The sequence below is a fragment of the Phallusia mammillata genome, chromosome 5 (genome assembly GCF_965637545.1).
Source record: "Phallusia mammillata chromosome 5, kaPhaMamm4.hap1.1, whole genome shotgun sequence".
Classification (NCBI taxonomy): domain Eukaryota; kingdom Metazoa; phylum Chordata; class Ascidiacea; order Phlebobranchia; family Ascidiidae; genus Phallusia; species Phallusia mammillata.
The window spans coordinates 20,846,368-20,868,680 of record NC_137256.1 but is presented as its reverse complement, the minus strand read 5'-3'; the positions used below and the strand labels follow the sequence as shown (position 1 = coordinate 20,868,680).

Genomic DNA, 22,313 nt, shown 5'->3' with positions numbered 1-22,313 from the left:
GCCTTATAAAGATTATTTTGGTGCCCGTTTAGTTTTTGGTCGTTAAAACGACTTTGGCGTCAATGGGTTACGTTGCCTTTTATTTGTATTACGAAATATAACATATATAACGAGACACAATTTTATTTGCGATCAACAAATAAAAGTCAAGTGCTTAACAATATCATAGTGAAAAGCATAGTGAAAAAGCTGGTTAGAAATCGTCATGTCAAAAGATAGCGGGCTAATTCAAGCGGAACGATGATATTGACAATTGTTTAAAAAATGGCGGTATAAACTTGACTACAAAAGATAAAAAATGATTTTCTACAAAGTGGATTTGATTCAAGTTATTTTTATACGGAGTGACTGTTTTCACTTACAATAGTAACCATGGACAGGCAAGAGTGACGCAGGTTTCGTAGTATAACAATGATACTAGAAGGTCGCTTTCCTCTTCAAGGTTTAGTTCCCCTTTTCTCATCAGATAAACTGTTTGGAAATAGGTTGTGTTTAGACAGGTTAGGGTGTTTTATTTTTGTTCAAATATGCGTATGCTTTGAGGATAGCTTTAAATGTGTTATACATATGGCACAAAGTGCTGCCTTTTTGGTTATCTTGATCTCAGGCAACTTGTACATTTTTTGTGCTGGTTGTAGAATTAATGCCATTTAATAATATTGTATTGATGCTTTTTCAAATCCTGGAATTATGCCTAAAAGGTACTATATGTAGTCATTTGTTTTTCCTAACTTATGTATGCATCAAATTAAATGATATTAATGATAGTTTAAAAAATATAAAAATTAAAAATGCAGCAAGAACAAGGAAAAAAATATGTTAGTTTGAATAAAACTATGATGCCTATTGCAAAATGCCTTTGAGATATAACCTTTCAATTATATATATACTGTTAACAGGTCAAAAAATATTTCTCCAAAAGAGGCTGCAGATACTGCAAGAACATTGGCTAAAGTAGACATTCTACCAAATAATTGGCAAGAGTTTCTGCGAAAACTCGGGTTTGCTGATTTAGCAGTGGATCGGTTTCTGAAAAAAGAGGATTCTTTAACTCCATATTGGGTCAAACTAAAAGGTTTTCTTTTATTCATGTGCAATCAGATAGATTTCCAGAGTATATTATGGATGTTCAAAAGTTTACATTGAGAATATTAAAATATATTAGATGTGGTTGAATATATTGTTTAATAAACACTTTTCATCCATAAATCCATCACAATCAAATCATTTTTTTAATGTTTTTATGCAAGATTATAATTGCACATGAAGTGGTATTAATATGGGCCCCTTTCCCTGAAGGGGACACATGTTGTTTTTGTCTATATTTTTTCCGTCTAAGGCAGATTTGTTTCCATGTTTTGGTCAAGAAAGAATGGTTCAAACTTTTTCCAATTTACACACATTATAGATTGGTCTAAAGATAGTCCATGTGAATTTTGACCTCGTTTGATCCCTCGGTTTACCCACAGCCCCCGAAAAAAACGTGAAATTTTTAAAACAGCTATACTTGCTAAAGCAGATGATTCTGAAGTTTCATATGTTTTGATTGGTACATTGCAGTGTATTTTAAAGTATTTTGTAACTTGATGTTGTATATATTTGTTATCACCCCTTTATCCCCAAATATTTGTTTGTTTGTTCACATGTTAATGAGGTCAGAAAAAAAGACTTAACCTGCTGAAATTTTAAACAGCTGTGGATAGGGTGCTCCGGGTTGGCTGTTAAAAATTTCGGTACAATCGGATCAGTAGTTCTTCTGACAGCCCCAAATATGTTTTTACATACTGGCTTTTGTCAAATTTGTGCTCGCTCAGTGCATGGCTGACGCAATGGTAGTGATTGACGATAGTGGCTCATGGAAAAAATGCCTCTGCTTCATGCATGAACGCAGTCGTCACTTGACCATTTTCTCACTGGTTGGAATTAAGATGTTACAATGTTAGTTATATTGCAAAGTAAACTTAATGTAGGTTAACTTATTCCAGTTTAACAATAATTGTGCCCTATTTTTACGGTTTCCAAATCGCAAATGCACATATGTGGGGACCCATTAGATTATGCTTGCAGAAACAATGAAGTAATAAAGTGCCAGGAAAAAGATAGGGACCCAATGAAATGTAGGTGCCAAATGTATATATATCCATTATAAATATAGTAAATGGTATATGTGATACATCGTTAACTATGATGTAGTACAGTGGTTCTTAACCTTTTTGGTGTGGTTTCCCACTAAAGTCAACCACCAAGAATTTCCCCCTCTGTTATTTTTATAATGATGTTTTGTGCCCTACGTTAAAAACAAATTATTCTTTAAATGAAATAATTTTGTGAAGCGATTTGGTCCATTTAACCCTAAAGGTATAGGCCTACTGCAATCTTATTTTGTTTAAATTGTGCTTTTGCGAGAGAGTAAAACTTTTTAGAAGTCTCCTCTGCTTGCATTAGTCATGTATTGCATCACAATCAACAAAGGAAAGGCTTTTATTCACGCACAATAGCAAAGTCATTGATACTCTAGTCTTGTCTGTGATGTAACAAACGGCCTTTAGATTTGTTTAAAGTGTCTTGCAAATCCTGGTGAAATTAATCTTACATGTTGTTGCGGCTTTCAACGGTTAATCCAAAGCCGGATTTGACCCGCGGACCCCAGTTTGGTTACCTGAATTACATAATTTCCCTCTGAAAACATTAAATTTCCCACTAGTGGGAAATTTCCCACCGGTTAAGAACCACTGACGTAGTATATATATACTGGCAATATATAAGAAGACCACTATTCTAGTTTCTGTTGTATTAAACTTGTTTCCCTTTTCTGAAGGAGAGTCACCTTATAAACTTATGTTCATTGCAATGGTATAGTGAACTTATTTAAACCACATCTGTGCTTTTAGAGAAGGAGGATGAACTTAAAACTGGCGTGGAAATACTGGTCCAAAATGAAGTAAACAAACAGAAAAGGGATAAAAAAATTGATGAAGTTTTGATTGATAGCAATGTAAAAAAATGCATCATAAGAAGTAAGTTACATAGTAACGATTTGTGTGTCATTAGTAAACTTTCTGATATTAGCTATAAAATTTCTGTTGACTTCTCAAATGAAAGGTGTGTAATGAAACCAGCCCCTTGATTTAATATCAGTTGAAATAGCCATTCTATTTCAAATGCATAAGGTTTTTTTTTTCTTTGCGTTTATCATGCTTCATTCACTTTTTTTATTGATGGTTGGCAGGGTTAGGATTCTTCTAGTTGGTGACCATCTTAACAGTCTCAATGCATGTGTTTATGTTTGCTGGCTGCCTAAATTGCAAGCAAATTTCAAACAAATTCATCTAATCTCAAATGCAACTGGCAAATATACAAATTAGAGCTTTTTTTCAACAAATTAAATGCTTGCTTCCTCATATATAATGTCCTGTTCCACATGGAAGGTTGGCGCTAAGTCAGTTAAGTCAACATGGTGATCTTAGCTGAATAATGATCGAACTGGCAATCCCCCACTGCAACGCTCACTTATGCTGCATAGCTTACTGGCAACAGTTCTTGCGATGTGATTTTGGTTGGCTTACTGAGCCAGTGTAGCTTGGTGGATAGTGTGCCAGCTTTGGATGGGCTTGTGTCATTGCTTTGCATCCCTTTAGAGCAGTGGTTCCCAACCTGGGGTTCGCGGATCCCCCAAGTGGTCCATGCGGGATACCCCCCCAGGAGGTCTGTGGAACGAAACATTTGTAGTAGCATTAACAGCAGTACAATATTTTTAAGTTCCCAAACCGTTTTTACAATCCTGCATATGAGTGCAAACTGTTTATCAAACCCTTAGATCAGGAAAACTTGTGATTGTTACCTCCATTGCGACATCACAACATTCATTAACAATAGAAGTTGTTGCTTTGGTTTAAGTATTGTACCTCAGAAAATTTATTTCTTTGTTGAATTGACTGCTACCGTGCAGAAATGTGTTGAGATTAAAGGACTGTGAAGGTTGATTAAATTTTGCCCCCAAAAGCGAAAGTATAATAACAGTTAATGCTGGAAATGCAAAACATAACAAGACTAAATTACGTTGGTGGTCCGCGGACCTATAAAATTTATAAAAGGGGTCCAGGACTACAAAAAGGTTGGGAACCACTGCTTTAGAGGATAAATTGTTCAAGCCTATCCAGTACTATGCAGGAAAGCTTAGGAGACCAATTCCATTCAGAAAGATACTTTCAATAGAAAGACACTTTTGACAAACCACACTTATATAAACCATATCTTTGAATTTCTATTGGAATGGTTCATTTCAATTATTAGAATAACAAGTGTGACTTTCAGGGTCAAAAGTAATTGCAAGTCAGCAAGTTTCATGCAACATGGTTAAGATTACTGTAGTTCTTTTGTATGACAACAATGCCTGATTAATTATTATTGGTGTTGTGACATTACAACTATGGTAATCAGGAACGAATTATTTCTTGCATTTTTTTAGATCGCAACCGTGCTTGGTTTTTGTATGATTTTTTAAGTCAATACGCTGATGGTGAGTTCATAAAAGACATTGCCAGAATGAAGTTTGAACTTGCTGACATACAATTGTCACAAATTGAAAGTGATTACAAGGGAAACTCACTTGAACAACGTTATCAAATTTTGTCTACTTGGGTGAGAGCAAACAATTTAAGTAAGTATGGAATTTTTAAAATACTTGCCAATCGCTAAAAATCCTCGTAAATAAAACCAAAATCTAAATATAGAAAACTCATATAGAAGATTGTTACAATCCAGGTATGCAATACCTTTGCTGCGGAACCATAATGTACAGTAATATCATACAGAGTGCCACCAAATATGTCCCAGTTTTACAAGCTTTATTGCTTAAAACACAAACCTAATCACAACTGTAACACATTTTCATTTTACTTGATTGGTTTGTTTGTTTGTTTGTTTGTTTTTCTCTCCCAAAATTGTCCAACTCTTTTTTGCCATGAAATCATTGAGGGGTTAATGATGAAACTTTTACAGATGACAGATATAGTCATGTAGATGTGTAATCTGTTTCGTTTGACTCTAAAGCACCCAAGTTTACTCCGCTAGCCTCCTTAAATGGGTGATTTTTTAAGCTAATGAAATTAAACGGATTATGTGAGTAATAGATGAATATCTTTTAAAATTGCTTTCCTGTACCTAAATTGACTGCTTATTCCAGTTTGGAAGCCATTAATGTTGATATTTGTACCTATAGACAAAAACAATGATTCAAAATATTTACTTTTCTGTACATAAAAGTACTTACTTTTGGCCACATAAAACCTAACAATACAGAGAATTACCACGGTCTTACTAAACAGGTAGTAAACATTCCTGTGTTAAAAACAAAGACTGAGGTGGTGCATTACTCAGTTTATTTGTATAGGATAGAACTGTACTTACTTTTTGCTTGTAATATTAGCATAAGTCATATTTTATAGCTTAAACTATTTGAGATTGGTTTATTGTTTTGAGACTGAACTATTTGGGGTAGTTAATAAATTTGTAAAGAAAAACCATGCTCAGCTTCCAGTTGTCTTTATTTTCAGCCCCAGCTTAATGGTAGCCTAGACCATAGTTGTTGTGGAATTGTTATATGGGTAAAGCAAATAATTTCAGGTTGAATGTTAAATTCATCAAGCCAGGTGTAGGGCTTGTTAAATGTACATTGAGCGACTTTTGATGATGATATTAATAGCAATTACAATAAAAAATCAGCTGAAATATTTGGTTCCTGCAGCTGCTACACTTTTGGGTAGATGCTTTGACACCAAAAACGAGCGACACTAGAGTCTGGTTCACTTTAGGTCAAGAAGGTAATGTCAGGTCAAATGTTTGGAAATGCTTGTTATGGCTCCCCTTCCCTGAAGGGGCTGGTTTGGTAAAGAAAAAGTGTTTCAAATTTATTTAAATTTGGACATATGTTAGTTATCAATCTGAACTTGATCCTCTAGAACAGGGCTTCCCAAACTTTTTTGATCGCGACCCCTTTTAATCTCTTTAAATTTTTCGCGACCCTTCACGGATAATATGATAAACAATGCGAAAAAAACGTTTGTTGTATTTATTGAAACGCCGAATTCGAGCGAAAACTAAAAACAACCTACCGGTACTCGGAGTCTACTACTTTACACGTTCAAACACCGATAACTTTTACGTGCTTTAGCCTTAGTTTCTGACAGATTGTTTTGCAAATGGGCACTTGTCACAATTTCTTCGTGTGGTTTGAACGTTTGCTGTGCGTCGAGAACATACGCAAGTTCGTAAAGGACGATTTACCGAGTCGGCAAGTTTCACAACGATTTAGGTTTTAAGTAATTTGTTAGGGCGGAAAATAAAGTAAAAGCAATACAAGTTTCAAATCGTGTATTGTTGACGCCTAAACTGAGCTCACCTTGAACCAAGTTTAGGCCGTTGCAGTGCTTTGAAAACAGATATTTAACACTGCTTGAAAATCGGAAATTTATTGCATATTTTTTATCAGAGAAAGTTATTGCGCCAAACAATGCTTAAACGTTTGTAACTCTATATATCATGTTTATGCTGCATTAAAATGCCTGGGTATTTTAAAACAATTGCAATTGTTGCGTTTCAACCGACGTCTGTTCGATCAATAGCGTCAGTACAAGCGCGTTTGCGCTTGGCTGAAAACGTTTTAAAACCGACGTAACTTGAACAAAGATGCGATTTTGGCGTTATACAAAGATAAAGGCCGGGGGTGTGCGGCACCCTCACACCCCCGTACTCCGCGCCAGTGTATTGATTACTTTTTGCAGAAATTGGTACAGCTCTCTGCGACCCCTCAAGTTTGTTAAGCGACCCCTTCCGGGGTCGCGACCCCCAGTTTGGGAAGCCCTGCTCTAGAAGTTTGATTCCAAATGACCCAGCGGTTCACCCACAGGCCCCCGAAACGTAAAATTTTTAACGCTGGTTTTTATCGCTCGTGTGGTAAAGAAGGAGTGCTTTAAATTTATTTAAATTTGGACATATGTTAGTTATCAATCTGAACTTGATCCTCTAGAAGTTTGACCCCAAATGACCCAGCGGTTCACCCACAGGCCCCCGAAACGTAAATGTGTCTAAGGCTCGTTTGGTCAAGAAAGACACTGTAGGCAGAAGTACCAAGAAAGTAACTCACTGGTTTACGATAGCGGGAGGGCTCAGCTTGACGTCGGACAGATGTTTTACGAGACGTCGTTTCAGTGATTAGAAATCAGCTGTTTTGCACAGCAATGCTATGTCGTTTTATTAAGTTATCACTCACATTTTTAGTTTTGGCGAAGGTTTTACACCTATGACGTGATTTAAACCTAATAAGCGTGGTTTTGTATATGTCAAGAAAAACTTTGTTTTTCAAAGAAAAGATGAAAAAATTAACTTGACTTTTTTTGCCAAATAAATGTTTTTTTAAATGCTCGTTGTCAGGTTGGCCGCCGCATGATCACGGGTTACTTAAGGTCAACTAGTCGGTATTACAAACACAGTTCAACTTTCTTCATAACGTAGCGTTTTTTGACAATTAATTTAGGAGTCAATACTCAAGGCATGTATAAATTAGGCTTAACAGTATTGTTGAACACTAAGGATGGCATGCTATTGAAAACGGTGTCAAAAGATCAAACAGTTGTTTGGCGTGTGCACATCGAGAGGTTACTACAGGTCAATGGTACTCGTTTTGCGAAACAAAGTTAAATGAAAAACAATTTGTTATGTATACACTTAATAATAGTGCAAAAAGAATACGAACATTTTTTTTTATTGTTGGGTTAATGCTTTCTAAAAATTTGTCCTTAAGAATCTAAAAATCACCGCAACATTTGTTTACTGTAAATCTGCACAAACTACGTATGGGGACCCATTTGTTTTTGTTAACAAAAACAATCATATGTGTATAGTAAATTGAAAAACATCGTATAGAATATATAAAATGGAAGTATATCAGAAAGCCACTCTTCTAGTTTTTAATGTTATTTATGATTTTAAACCTTGACCTGACCCGAATAACCCTTACCGCCGGCATCTCTACAAGTCTTCAAAAAAGATAAAAATAAACGGGATTCAAACCCTAAGATTATGCGCATGAGGCAATGTTACTTCCACTACACTACAGCAACAGTTGCAATCTGGTGGTTTAAACGGCACAACTATTATAAACTATTTGACATTTGACCTAAAGTGAACCTGACTTTAGTGCTGCTTGTTTTTGGCCGCAAAGTATTTACCACACTTTTGTTATTAAACATATATGTTCATTTACTCCTGTACATGTTGCATTGTGGTTTTACCACAGTGTTTTTTTTTCAGCTAAAATTAAAAACATTGCAAAAGCTCTCAAAAAACTTGATCTTGTTGCTCCTGACATTTACATTCCCAAACATAAACAAAAGGCAGGATCTTCATTTCAAGGTATTGTATGATGAATAAATGTCATTTGCAACCTTTTGACCATTCAAAACTCTTTACAAAGACTGATACTATTTAACGAAAGCAGTATATTAGTTAATGAGCCCCTATTTTTTTTTTTTGCTTACTCACACCATAGGGCCATAGGTTCAGAAATTGTCCATTCATTTGCAACTGTTTAAATAACATAAACCAATAGTTATTTGCCTGTATTGAATGAAAGGGTTGTAATGCTTTAACAGATGTAGAGATGAGCAGTGGAGATTCAGACATTTCATCAGAATCTAGTGATGAGGAAATTTCACCTGAAGGTTGTATCATTCTGTTTAAAAAAAATTATTTTCCTTTTTTCTGTCTAATGCTGGTTTGTTCCATGAGTTTGGTCAAGAAAGAGTGCTTTAAACATATTTAAATTTACATGATAAGTGCAAATTTGATCCTTCTGAAGTCTGACCCTGAATGACCCGGCCGTCACCCACAGGCATCCAAAACGTGAAAATTTTACAACTGCTCTACATACTATAGTACATGATCCAGAAGTTTTATACTTTGTTGGTCGGTGTATTGTAAAATATTCAAAAGTGTTTTGTAACTTTTAGTTAGATTTACCCATTTTTCACCCTCCTAAATCCCGAAATAATACAATTTCAAAATAAAAAACTGCCCGGACATTTTACGAGGCAGTCGTTTTGGTAATTGCAAATCAGCTGTTTTAGCACAGCAATGCTATATAGCATAGGTGGGCAACCTTTTTGCATGCGCAGGCCAAAAAGTAGTGATATCATGCGGCAGCAGGCCGCAACGATAATCATGCAATAACATAGCGGTGCTAGGCAAAGTCAAACACACAATGATTTTGTTATTGTACGTAACAATGCCTCTGCTTAGTAATAAACTACTAACTATCAACGTTTAATGTAACAACCCTCGGTATAAAAGTAGGCTCTAGCACATACATTCCGTCCGGCCGGTCAAAATAAAATACGAGTCCCAGGCTGCTCAAAAGTTCCTCGGGCCATAGGTTGCCCACCCCTGCTATATGGTATACTGGGTTAGCATGTGCATTTATACCTTTGGCAAAGGTTTTATACCTTAGAAGTGATTTAAACTTGAGAAACAGTGTTTTGCTTTGTTATAAGTCGGGCAAAAGATTGTTGCTAAACATAAAGGTCAAAAAGTGAACTAGACAAAAGCCACAAAAAATGGTCATTGAACGGTCATTGTTGGCTTGACTGCTGCATGACATAAGGTCAACTTGTAAGTTTGGCAAAACCCTGTAAGAACGATTTTACGTCACAACATAACTTCTTCATTTTTGGACAAATGAACTAAAGAAACAATACATGAGTTTTGTATAAATTAGGAAATATGATTTTGTTGAACACCAAGGACTCCGTGCTATTGAAAAACTTGTCAAAAAGGTCATTAAAGGTTGTTCAGATTTCGCGCAGCAGTATTGCAGTATTTTGTTCAAAACATAGTGAGCATAGTCTAAGTTTCTGAAGTGTATGTTGTCATGTTGTGCAATGTGTTTGGGTTGTTAACTGAAACCTGACTAAGAATAGGAAAGATATGAGAGATTAAAAGTGCAAATAAAAGTCTGATGCGGCGAGTGATGCCTTTTGATTTTTTGACTGAAATTTCTTCCATGCTCTAAAACAAAATTTCAGAACAGCTATTCACTCTGCTGGAGAAGTGTAGATTAGTAACTTTACCAGTAACATGTACTGTTTATAGACTTTCAGTATCGTTGTGAATACCTGTTAATGGGATTAAAAGCTTGCCACAAATGCCCTTTTTGCTTTTTAATACGCCTTCTTAAAACATGTATTTTAAAAGTGTTAAATAAAACAAATACATTTGTACTGAACTTGTATACCACACTGAGACCCAAATTAACGAAATGCACATAAAATTGTTACAGAGTTGCAAATGCGTGTGCTCAAAGATGCATGCAAGAAATCTGTGAATGAAAAAGTTGGCCAACAAAACCCGGTCCCTCTGCAAGTTACCCAGGAAAAAAATGTAACCCCAGAACAGTTTGGAAATTCAAGCAGCTGGTCATTCAGAAAACAAAGCAAACAAACTTATAAAAACAATATAACTGCCGAGAAAGTGTTTGATAAGGCAGAAAACGCATTTGATGAGAGTGTCAAATCATCACAAGAATCATTCAATAAACACCGTTGTAATGTTGTAGGTGTTACTGGAATGGCTGGGATTGGTAAGACCACTTTTTGTAAATCAGTTATCAAACATTGGATCAAGACTCACCCTGAATCATTTGTGTTCCACATTTCAAGCAGAGATCTTAACTTTGAAAACAAAGAAAAATACAATGTCCTTAAGTTTCTTCTTGCATCCACTGATTGTAATTATACACACAAGCTGGAAACAGATGAATACATACTGAAGAAAATTGAGCGATCTCCAGACACACTGATTGTCATTGATGGTCTTGATGAAGCCAGACACACAGGAAACTTTTCTGAACATCCATCTGCTGTAAAGTTGTGTGATGAAAAGGAAAGTGCTTACAACATCCTGATGAATCTTTTAAACGGTCGCCTTCTACCTAATGCCAAAAAAGTGATTGCTTCACGTCCAGTAGCATTTGAGAAATTCAACCCAGACTGCAGGTCTTTGTTTATGGCACATGTTTTAGGTCTTGATCAAAAGTCCCAGATTCTCCTCAGCAAACAGATCCTTAAAACTGAGCAGGAACAAAATTTGGTTCAAAAAACTTTGGAAACACAACCCACCATTTCTGCTATATGTTTTATTCCAATGTTTTGCAGAATGATTATGAAGTTTATACCTAAGAATTTATCAAGTAACAAACTGTTTTCAGTTACTGAAGTTTTTGTTGAGCAATTACACGAGTGGCAAAAACACAAGCAGTTTGAGACAAATAAAATGACCCTAAAGAAACTGGCCAGGCTTGCCTTTGTTGGTGTTAAAAATCGTCAGTTCCAATTTAAAAAAAATGATTTAGCTGAATATGGATTGCAATTTGAATCCATTCAACCATTTATGTGTTCCAATGCTGCACCTGAGCCCGGCTTGTTAATTCTGGATGGAAATGTAACTTATTTTTTTCATTCATGCTACATGGCAGGAGTTTTTAGCTGCACTCTATCTCATGGTGTTTGCCTCTGATGAAGAATTCACTGCTAACATGGAAGAGTTCGTGCAAGAAGGTCGTTGGGAAGTTGTCACTCGTTTTTTGTTTGGATTTTGTCACCAGAAAACACAGGAAAAGTTGAATGATATATTTTCTATTGCTAACATACTCAAGGAAAAAGAATTTTTTTTGAAATCCAAGTTTCTCAATCTTCTGACAGATTTGTTGAGCAGGTTGCCTCGTGATTTTCCAGTTTCACCAGATGAATATTTTAATGATATGCAATCAAAGCTATTAGTATCACAATATTTCTCAAGAAAAAATGATTTCACTATTTTTAACGTATGCAGTTGGGTCTATGAGGCACAAGATGATGATTTAACCAAGGCTGTTGCCAGTTTCCTACCAAGTTCGTTGTTACTGTCAAGAGAGATACTCCCACATGATGTAATTTGTTTCTGCCATGTGCTAAGAGCTGCTCATACTCCGCTTAGTCTGAATGTAGGAGATGTGATGGAGCCAGCCTCTTTTTATGGAGCAGGTTTTCAAATATTGTTGCAAACAATTCGACATTCAAAGCACAAAGTAAATTGAACTAAATATGTAGGTAATAAGTATTAAGTCTGTGTAATTGTTACCAAATGTTAAGAATAATTAGAGTAAGCAGTATTTGGCCGAACAGGCAAAATAGTCTTTGATGATTGGTGGTTTGTCAAAATTTGAGGCTGTATACAAAAACAGATTTTGAAAAAAAATTAGTTAATCTTGTAAATAAGAATTTTGCTTAAAATTTGACACCGTCAGTTCTGAAAATTTTTGTCTCTTTCTAGTTACGGCCTATTGTCAACGTTGTGGGTGTGTATACAAGAAAAAAAATGCTATTTTAACAGTTTGAATTTAGTGGTGCAATACATACTTTTTATATTGACAGATCACAAAGTTACATGTGAACGAACTTGATTTATCAATGATATTTTCGATGTGCTTACTGATATTATTGAACTGACGCTAAGGGAGTGTTATTTTCCACTTCTCTTGGTAAAAAAACTAAGTGAGGTCATTGGACATCAAAATAATCATGTGGGTAATAAATATGTTTTATCAAATGATTGCTACATGTTAATTTAAATATGGTAGATTCAGTAACTTGATGTGCATTTTGTGTTTAATTGTAATTGAACATTTAATTTTTTCTGATATACTAATGTAAAAAAGTGTATTTACAGTTGTATTATCTTGAGTTGTCATCTAATGACCTTAGCGGTGTTGGAAAGTATTTGGACAAATGCATTGACACAATTTCTATGTTGAGACTTGTCAACTGCAACTTGCAAGATGATGATTTTACATCCTTAAGTAATGCTGTCACAAATCAAGATAATAATGTAAGTGTTTTGTTCTGACTTTAACATTGTTTTTGTCTTTTTTTCATTTTTCTCTGTAACACTGATTTGTTTTGGTCAAGAAAGAACTTGTTCAAATTTAAACACTTGCTGCATGATTTTTTGGAAACAGCTATGTTTACTCAAGTAGATGATTCAGGAGTTTTAAACTTTGTTGAATGGTACCTTGTAAAGTATTTTAACAGATTTTGTAAAAAAAATTAAATTTGCCTATTTTCACCCCTTAACCCTGAAATATTCGTCTTTAGGTTTACCAGTCCTTCATATCAGAAATATAAGTGCTGAAATTTTATACAGTTGCTTGGAGGGTGGTTCTTGTTTGTTAATTATTTTTTTTAGTTTAATCAGTCCAGTGGTTACGTTACAGCCTAAAATATGTAAACCTTCAAACACTATAGCACATAAATCCTGAGGGAGTTATTCATTGGTTTACAATTGTAGATCTCTGTGTCATGCATGAACAGCTGTTGTACTGGGTGGTATTTTCTGTGATCTGAAATTGGTTGCTTTTGGGCAGCAATGTCATATGTTTTATTAAATTAGCATGTGCATATTTAGCTTTGGCAAAGAATTCACACCTCAGATGTGATTTAACTTCATAAATGATTGTTTGGTTTCATGTATGTTCATGTTTGTTGTTTATTAACATAAAGGTAAAAAAAATGAAATATCGAAAGCTGCAATGAGTGGTTATTGTCAGCATGGCCGCTATTCGACGAGGGGTCATTGAAGGTCAACTTGGCATAGGTATCGCAAAATTTACCTAAGAATGTTTTTTTGTAACACCATAGCTTGTTTAGATCTGTTTAGACTAGAGAAACAATGCTATATAAAATAGGGAAAACGTTGGTGTTAAACACAAAGGACTCTTACCGAAGTGCTACTGATAACCATGTATAGGGTTATTACATGGTTGTTTATCTACCACGTGGTGAGAGGCTACTGCACGTCAATGGATATGTTTTGTGAAACAAAGTTTTGTTACATATACCTTTGTTTGAAAATGGCTTCTTAATTTGTCTGTGTCTGTAATACTATCTGGGTTTCTAGAAAAAATGATTTTATGCCGTATCCAATTCGCATAAACACATGTATGGGAAAAACAATCATATGTAGGGAAGCCACCTTTCTGGTTTGATCTTGGCTGTTATAGTGGTTGAAACTAGTTGATGGTGCAAGCATAATTACTGTTTTGCAGATTGAATTGCTGGACGTGAGTGGACATGTATTGACACAAAAAACTTTGACTACTTTGGCATCGACTATAAAAAAAGTTGATGGACTGGACTTGCGTTGTTCATTTAATGATGCTGACCTGAAAGATATGTGCCTCCAAATCGTAACACGACAAAAGCCAGTACGTTAATGATACAAAGTCAGTTCAAACTTTGCAAAACAAAAGAGCTTGAATGTTTCACGCTTTCCTGAAAGAATTTTGTTAATCTCGGTTAGCTTTATTTTTTGTCCACCCTTACTACTTCAACATGCTAATGCGGTTAAACTGAATTGGACAAAAAGTTTGAAATCTTAGGCTGCGATCAATGAGTGCATTTCAAGTTTTTTAACAATATCTTTCATGAATTCAAAATGATTGCACCCTATAAATAGTAACCCAATTGAATGCGGTTATGTATATTCAATCAAAAATTTTACCCCAGGTAAACCAGCGATTCACCCCCAGGCTCCCTTAGGGCGAAAATTTTAAAATGGTTGTGCTTGCCTAAGGGTTTGCAATATTGGGGTATAACTAAACATTGTACTCTTTCAAATTACCACTTTAAGTGTTTGCCCTCTAAAGTTATTTTTTGTTCACAGCTAAACCAAAGCCTTACTTTAGGCTAATAGAAAGGTGTTAGTCTAGTTTTCTTATCCAAATGAAATTCAAAATAATTCCCAAGATATTTACTCCCCTCTTGCTGGTAAATGTTTTGCTTTTTTATTGTCCATCAAAATCGTTTAGCTTGCAACTATATTGTTGTTTAGAATCTAAAGATAATTGCACAATAGCAATACCTTATTACAACTTTGTGTGTGTTTCTGCGGAGACAAACCAAGGTTATGAAAATGTTGGCTAATATGGGACCCAATATACAATAAGCATAGAGAATATATTGGTTTTAAAATGTTTTGAATGTGGTTGTAGTGTATGTTCAATGGCAAAATGTTCTAAGCCGCCATTCTAACAATCCTGGTCAAAATGGTCAAATGGTGTACATCAGGAGTATTTTAATTTTAGGTGTCTCCCTTGACACTATTTATTAAATCCCATACCCTCCTTTACATACACTTACAATGCATTTTTTACATTAATTTTATTAATGATTATCAATGCAATGAATGAAAGTTTGTTCTGAGCCTTGTCTTTACACATAGAAAAGCCACTTTTATTCAGATTTGTTTCAAGAAATAGTAGTAGGGTTTGAATAGCATTTTTTGGGATATATTTTTGACAAAATCTAGACAATAGAAATACAGTTTTCATGCAAGTTTTTGCACATTATTCATAATGGTGAGGTTTTTTTTATGACTTAGCCATGCATGTTGCCTTTTAAAAACCCTTAAAAGGTAATAAACTTTTGCAAAATACAATTTATAAATAACAGGACCAATATTTGTAAAAAAACATAAAAGACATTGCTGGTTTAAATGCATTTTCATAATCGCAAATTTAAAGAAATTTATTTAAAATTTGTTTGTTTTTAGCAAAGTGATATATCAAATTGCATTTATTGTAGTTCACTTTTTTATGTTTCTTTTACAGATGAATTTCCTCAATATGTGTCGCAGCAACATTGGTTTGATTGGTGTCAAACATGTGTCAACTTGTGTCCATAATTTATGTCAACTGTTGTTGGACAACTGTAATTTGAATGGTACCTGCTTGCAACCACTGTTTTCTGCTATCCTTGAAATAGGCCATCAAGTAAGTCGAAAATCAAATTAGAATTAGTTATATTTTTTAAATTAAAAGAAATATTTTGTAGACAATATTTAAAAGTATCCTTTACAGATGAAGCTTTTGAGCATTGCTGGCAACAAAATTGCTTCAGAAATTGTTCCAATGCTGTCCAAATGTGTTCACAAAACACAAGGACTCAACCTTCTTGATTGTGGAATGGATGCTAATGATGTGAAGATTTTTTCCAACGAAACAAAATCTCGAAGAACCAGTATGTAGATTTACATTTTTTTAAAGTTTTATTACTGTTTCATTAGGTGGATTTCCTTCTGCCATGTAGACATATGTTTCTAATCAGCAAATCAGTTTTTAATTGTGGTGGTTTCTTTTCCCATTTTGGTTAAAAAAGAATCTGTAACATTTGTTCTATTTACATACATAATAGATGAGGTATTTAGGGCATAAATTAAGATGTTGTTTGCATGACTGTAGTGATCCAATGTGATATACCTATTGTGGTAATGTAATATGTATTAGTCATAGAAGTTGGAGGTGATTGTGTCAATATGAGAAAAGCCAGACTTATTCTTTGTTCTTCAGATGACCGTGTTAAACCTAGCCAACAACAAGTTTGGCGATGATGGGGCAATTGCTATGGCTGGATGTTTAAACAGCATTGAATTTCTATGGATTGCTGGTTGTGACATCACTTCTGTTGGATCAAAGATCTTAGAAAAAGCCAACCTTACTTGGGTGAGTACTCTCTAATCCACTAGTTTGTTAACATCAACATTTTACCAAACACACCTTTTTGACTAGTTAAATATCATTTTATGATCTCATATTTGTCACATTCCATTTTCATGGGCACGATGAAAAGTGGACTAGTGCGACTTTCCAGTGTGTTTCAAAATGACTGAGGGGGTACTTTTGAAGCGCGTGTAACATGGTTTGCGATTCAAGGCGTTGATTCGCTGTAGCCATTTTCTACTGATGGAACAAAACTGGCTTCCCCAAGTGAAAGGGTGACCCGATAAATTTGGCCTTGTAGAGGTAAAACAATATACCATGATGGATTTGGGATGGACAAAAACCATCCACAACTCGTGGTAACAAGATCACAGGGTTATTATTAAAGGGGCAGTATATAACATTTCTGGCAGTGTGGTATCTGTAATTATGTTACAGAAGTGCAATATTGGTGGTCTTGGATACAAGTTGGAAGAAGCTTCTGCATGCACAAGCAGTAATGAGGTATGACTTCAAGATGCTAAGCCAAAGCAATTTTAGGACTTGATTTTTAACCTAACAAGCATGAGAAAGTACCAACTCCAGATAATTTAAGCTTGCGTCTCTTTTTGTTTTACCCTCAGCGAGACATATGTTTTTGACTTCATAATTATTTGAATATAATATAGAGCGTTTATATAAGCTATTGCTGCCAGGCATAGTATCAAGTTTAAAGAGCTCTTCTGGCAAATGTGATTAAGAAGAAGTAAACAATGACCTTCTTTCACTGAAAAATTGCTGCAATTTTATAAATTATGCGGCAGGAAATCACATTTGCCAGAAGAGCTCTTTAAACTTGATATAGAGCGTTTGATATGTCCACTTTTAAATATATTCAAATCTGTATTTACAATGTCCTCCAATCAATGTTTGGATCTTGTTTAGTGCAAAATCTGTCAAATTGCATAAAAATCATGTACCCCATCTGTAGTCTATTACTTATTTAGAAAATCGTCCAGTTAGTCTCTTTGATTAATATATTTTTATGGCTCATTTTCTCTGAAAGGGACACAAATTGTTTTTGTCCATATTTTTTTTTCTTTTTTCTACTGCTGGTTTGTTAAACGCTTTTGGTCAAGTAAGAGTCCTTCAAATTTATTGTCTACATTACCTACACATCCCAAAAGGTTTCTGCAGAACCATATACACATTTTGCAACAGTGGCAATTAGTTAGTGTTTTAATCCTATCAGGATTTTATGACTGAATTAACATTATTTGGTAATTTTTCGTTACAGTTTGGAAATATTCGCATCATATTAATACTGTTGCTTATTTGCATATATACATCTGTGGTGACCCATTCGTTTTTGCAAGGCAAAAGCAATCATGTTAGTAGATTAAATGGTGTATAGAGTAAATTGTTAAATAAAGTAGAGAATATATAAATTAGCATTATATAGGAAAGCTACATTTCTAGTTTTGAATACAATTTACAAATGATAAAACTCTGAACCCCAAAGTTTACTGTTACTTACCTCTTGCAAACAGACATATGAGTTTGTGCATGTTGATACTCAAACTGTTGGTGCAAATGGAGGATTGCTTACAGTTTGTGGTTGTTCATTGAAAATTCCTCCAGGTGCTTGTGATGAGGATGTTAAAATTTCAATCGCTTCAAACATTGGATATGGAAATTTGACGGTAACTATTTTTAAAAAAAACTAATATTTTCAAAAACTCAAAACTACCAACAAAGAAGGCAAAGTTTTTTTCCCTGCTACATTCTGTGATAAGTTGTGTCATTAGGTCTGGAATAAACCTTGTTTAAAACACTGTTATGCAAATACTGTCGTTTTTTCAAGTTATGTTTTTTTTCAAGCTACCACCCAGTGACACAGAGAACAATTCTGCAAGTCGCCTTACTCCCATTGTGAGATGTGAACCAGAGGGTTTCAGGTTTAAAAAACCAGTAGAAATCACTCTTCCAACTTGTTATCGAAATGATCAACATCCTGTTTCTATTACAGTAAGTGTGAGCGAATTGTTTTTGGTCTTGCCAAAGCTGAAACTTTAAGAGAAAACAGAAGAATGAACAATGCTGAGTTTGTTTGGAGTTTGGTTTAGGTTAAGGGAAGAACCCAGTGAATTTGTGGCCTTACTGACGACATTAAACAGACCACACCCCACTATCATTTTTGAAGGTCTATGTAGGTTTTTTGTTTTTGTTCTGTAGATTTGTTGCTAGACCTCCCGACTTCTTGTCCTTAACTTGACTTAAATTTAACACTTTACTGCCATGATAATAAATCCATGTGTTTTTTTGTTCTTGTACAGATTCGCCAGAAAAGGTGTAATTCAAGATGGGAAGCCATAGCTACGCGGGTCATGAATCAAAGCACACATTCATTTACTTTTGAAACTACACACTTCAGTTTGTATGTTAACACACTGTCCAATATTGAGTTTGGTAGCATAGGCCTAGTAATAAAGTCAACCTTTTTGTTCGAAGGTTTGATGTGGTCTGTGCTACTTATCAGTATCATGGTCTATTAAGGGAGAAAGCAATCATTCTAGCGGTTTCACCTTGCGAGGAAACTATTGTCTCCGAAGCCATCGCATCTGTGTTTGTTTGTGACAACATTGAATCAACAAAAGACGTAAAACCACTTAATGCAGTTTTTGACATGATTATTCGGCTCAGGTTAGTTTTTAAGGCAAAAATGGTGCCTTACATTTGTACATGTGAGAACATTCATGCTGACCTTCTCTTACAAGAGGCACGTAACAATATCAAATCAAGGACATTTTTTAGCGTTTTTTTTGCTTTCGTCCAGTGGTACGAGTATGAACAGCAAGCTCATAATAACTACTCCAGGGTTAAGAATGTATAAAAACAGACGAATGGAGATAAGCGTCATCACTTTTAACTTGTACTGTTTTCATCAAACTGCATACAGGAACGTAAGTCAAGGGCAGATCAAAGTAAGCGCTGAAAATACAGAAGCAGACCCCGACGAACATACTGTTACACTGAAAAACATCAAAGATTCCTGGCAGTTTTGCTTGACAAGACCAGCGAAAACTGGAAAACTGGCAAAAAGAAAGTGAAACTTCAGATTATCTTTAACAATCCGAATCAGGAGGATATCGTAAAGGATGTGTATGTGGAGGGACGCCATTTTGGTATGTTGTTATTTTTGCAGTAGGCCTACCTGAAGAGCATGTCAAACTGTAGCTAACTAACGCATGCATTCGTAAGTCGTAAATATTACGAGGGCTTATTATAGCATACAAACTTTTTCTTGAAAGTTTTTGTATTTGCTGAAAAACATTCATTATTTTCTTTTAGCCGCTCAACCCCCAACGCATGTCACTAACATAGAAGCTGAGAATGTGCACTTCGAAACAACAGGAAATGTATTTCCCCTGGATACATAAAGCACGAGAAAACTTTTGCATCGTTTGTAATTTCACGTCACCTTCTAGTTTTCAATGGTTTTACGTACATTCTGCGACTGTATCGTTGTAGACACATTGTATAGATAGGTGTGTAATTGTGCATTGTTGTGTGAATAGGCGATGTGTGTTTAAATCTGCTCTGTACTTTGTATAAAACAGTAGCCTATTATTGCATTGATGTAGAATGTTGAATTAGCGACTCTTGTGCATTTGGTCGATAATAGCACTTATGCAAATAGCTAATAGTAATGGTGTAGCTGCAGCGCGTCCACCATCTTTCCACCAATTGTGCCCCTAACTTTGTCGCGCTTTATAACGTCTAAACGTTGCGCAGCTATTTCCGGCTTGGTGAATATTTTAGCGCTATTGTTCTGTTACTATTTGCCCAGCGAAATAAACTCAACTCAACAACTCATTGTATTTTTTATAGTATTGCATAATAACTTAACGTGAACCGTTGTCAACTTTATAGAGCTCTTCTAGCAATTGTATTTTTTGTACCAACGTTTCGACGATACAGGATAAATAACACTGAATGCCCGTTGTACGGTACACTATAAACAAAGAAAAAAAAGATTTAAACGAAAGTACGCCACAACGCAACGAAAACACTGTTAACGATTGAATGGGCCTCTAATGTTTGAGCAGGTGTCTGTAGCACGCCGAAAGCATCACTGCTGTTTGATTTTTTTTGTATTGCGAATAACAACACACGAGACGACCAAAGGGAAAAACGGATTGGAAACAAAACAGTACAAAAACAGAGTTATAAAGCGCAGCAGCGTATAATTTTTTCTTTGAAGTTCATTGTGTGGCCCCGTAGATGAATTTTCCATGACTCGAGAAATCAATGCGATGGCTTTGTGATATTGCGTGAATGGCAAGGGCCGACTTCTTCATGTCGCAGTTGGCAACATCCCGTTGATGCACTTTTTGGCAGGTGTTGACTGACCTTCGAGTCTCCCTGATAAAAACTGACGGGCATTCGGTGTAGGAAATAGAATATACACAGGTAGGCTATTACTTGGATCTTTCAGGTCTTGGCTGGTTGTACTTGAACCGCTATGCCGAAGTCACGCAACATACGCCGTAAAATTTACGTCAGTTTCGGTATGTATGTGAGTCTCACAAAAACCTCTGTTTTTGGATGGGGCAAGTTGCCCGTAGGATTTTGCTTGTCGCAAAACAGTAAATAACAACGTAATAACATCCTTTTTTGGCGCAGTAGCGCTAAACGAGGGGTCTTGCCATAAGCAATGTCAAGGAAATGGCTTTGGTGCTTAAATGGGTAGTATTACGTCCACGTAAATATTACTTGCTGTTGTCCACTTCGAGCAGATCACCATGCCCAAAACAAAACGTAGCCTAGGCTACGTTTGGTGACGCAATGAAGTTATAAGAGCTGCAGGGGATGAGATAGGCGTGCCCGAGACAAACAATCGCTGGCGTGATATATCTATATATATAGTGGTCAATATAGTGGCTCTGGCGTGATTAATCCATCAATGTTTGTCAGTTTTTTTTCTTTTGGCGGACTAAATGTTGGTTACATTTTAAATTGGGCTGATGTTGGTTATACATTTTAAGTAAGTTTTCATTCACCAAGAATAGGCCTATTGCATCTTTAAAATCCCATGAACCACCAATTTATAGCGGATTATTGCTGATTTAAACGCTGTGCAATTACGAGCATCCTTTTGAACGCAGTCCGCTGGTTTACAAGTGTCGAAACGTGAGTTTGTCCGTCCATGGCGTGTTTGGTGACGTCATTACTACGTTTGCGTGAAGGCACCTTTAAAGTTTATACTCGACTGCACGTTTGTTTATGTTTATGACAAGTTGATAAGTGTTGGACTGGCATTAATTTATCTAGTGCTAAAACAAGGGCGACTGGAAAGAGATAAACCAAAAAAGATTAACCGTTGCAGAAATTTTTTTTATTTTTAAAATCGTTTTCAAAATAGAAATAGATGAAAAGATTGGTTGTTAAAACTCAGATGGAGTAAATATTTTGGGGAACAAAGGGACAGAGACCAGTCACAAACACAAAGTGCATGACTTAGAAACGAGTTGTAAATCGATTTGGACTGTATGATAGGGGCTACTATAAAATACGTAATCCACACAGTTCACACAATCTGTTAATAACACTTGTGAGTTTTGATGGTTGGGGGCTTAGGGGTGTTTGGGTCAAGGTGAGGGATTGGAATAACAATAACTTCATAATTTTAGTCTCAGATAGCCTTTTGGGGCTAATATAATTACATGGAAGTGTTAACATGCAATAC

The 22,313-nt window shown here is 35.5% G+C and overlaps 2 pseudogenes across 2 annotated transcripts; both read left to right on the top strand.

The window, feature by feature from the left end:
* The first annotated feature begins 214 nt into the window (after positions 1–214).
* Positions 215–12,458, top strand: LOC145228228 (protein NLRC5-like; annotated as a pseudogene). Its single transcript, XR_013860040.1, has 7 exons — positions 215–500; positions 900–1,075; positions 2,892–3,017; positions 4,469–4,660; positions 8,311–8,412; positions 8,652–8,720; positions 10,334–12,458. The product of XR_013860040.1 is annotated as a protein NLRC5-like (transcript).
* Positions 12,053–20,892, top strand: LOC145228229 (uncharacterized; annotated as a pseudogene). Its single transcript, XR_013860041.1, has 13 exons — positions 12,053–12,118; positions 12,465–12,613; positions 12,760–12,918; positions 14,135–14,293; positions 15,698–15,859; positions 16,436–16,588; positions 17,024–17,089; positions 18,115–18,267; positions 18,446–18,592; positions 18,901–19,001; positions 19,076–19,267; positions 19,524–19,749; positions 19,916–20,892. The product of XR_013860041.1 is annotated as an uncharacterized LOC145228229 (transcript).
* Positions 20,893–22,313: the final 1,421 nt, after the last annotated feature.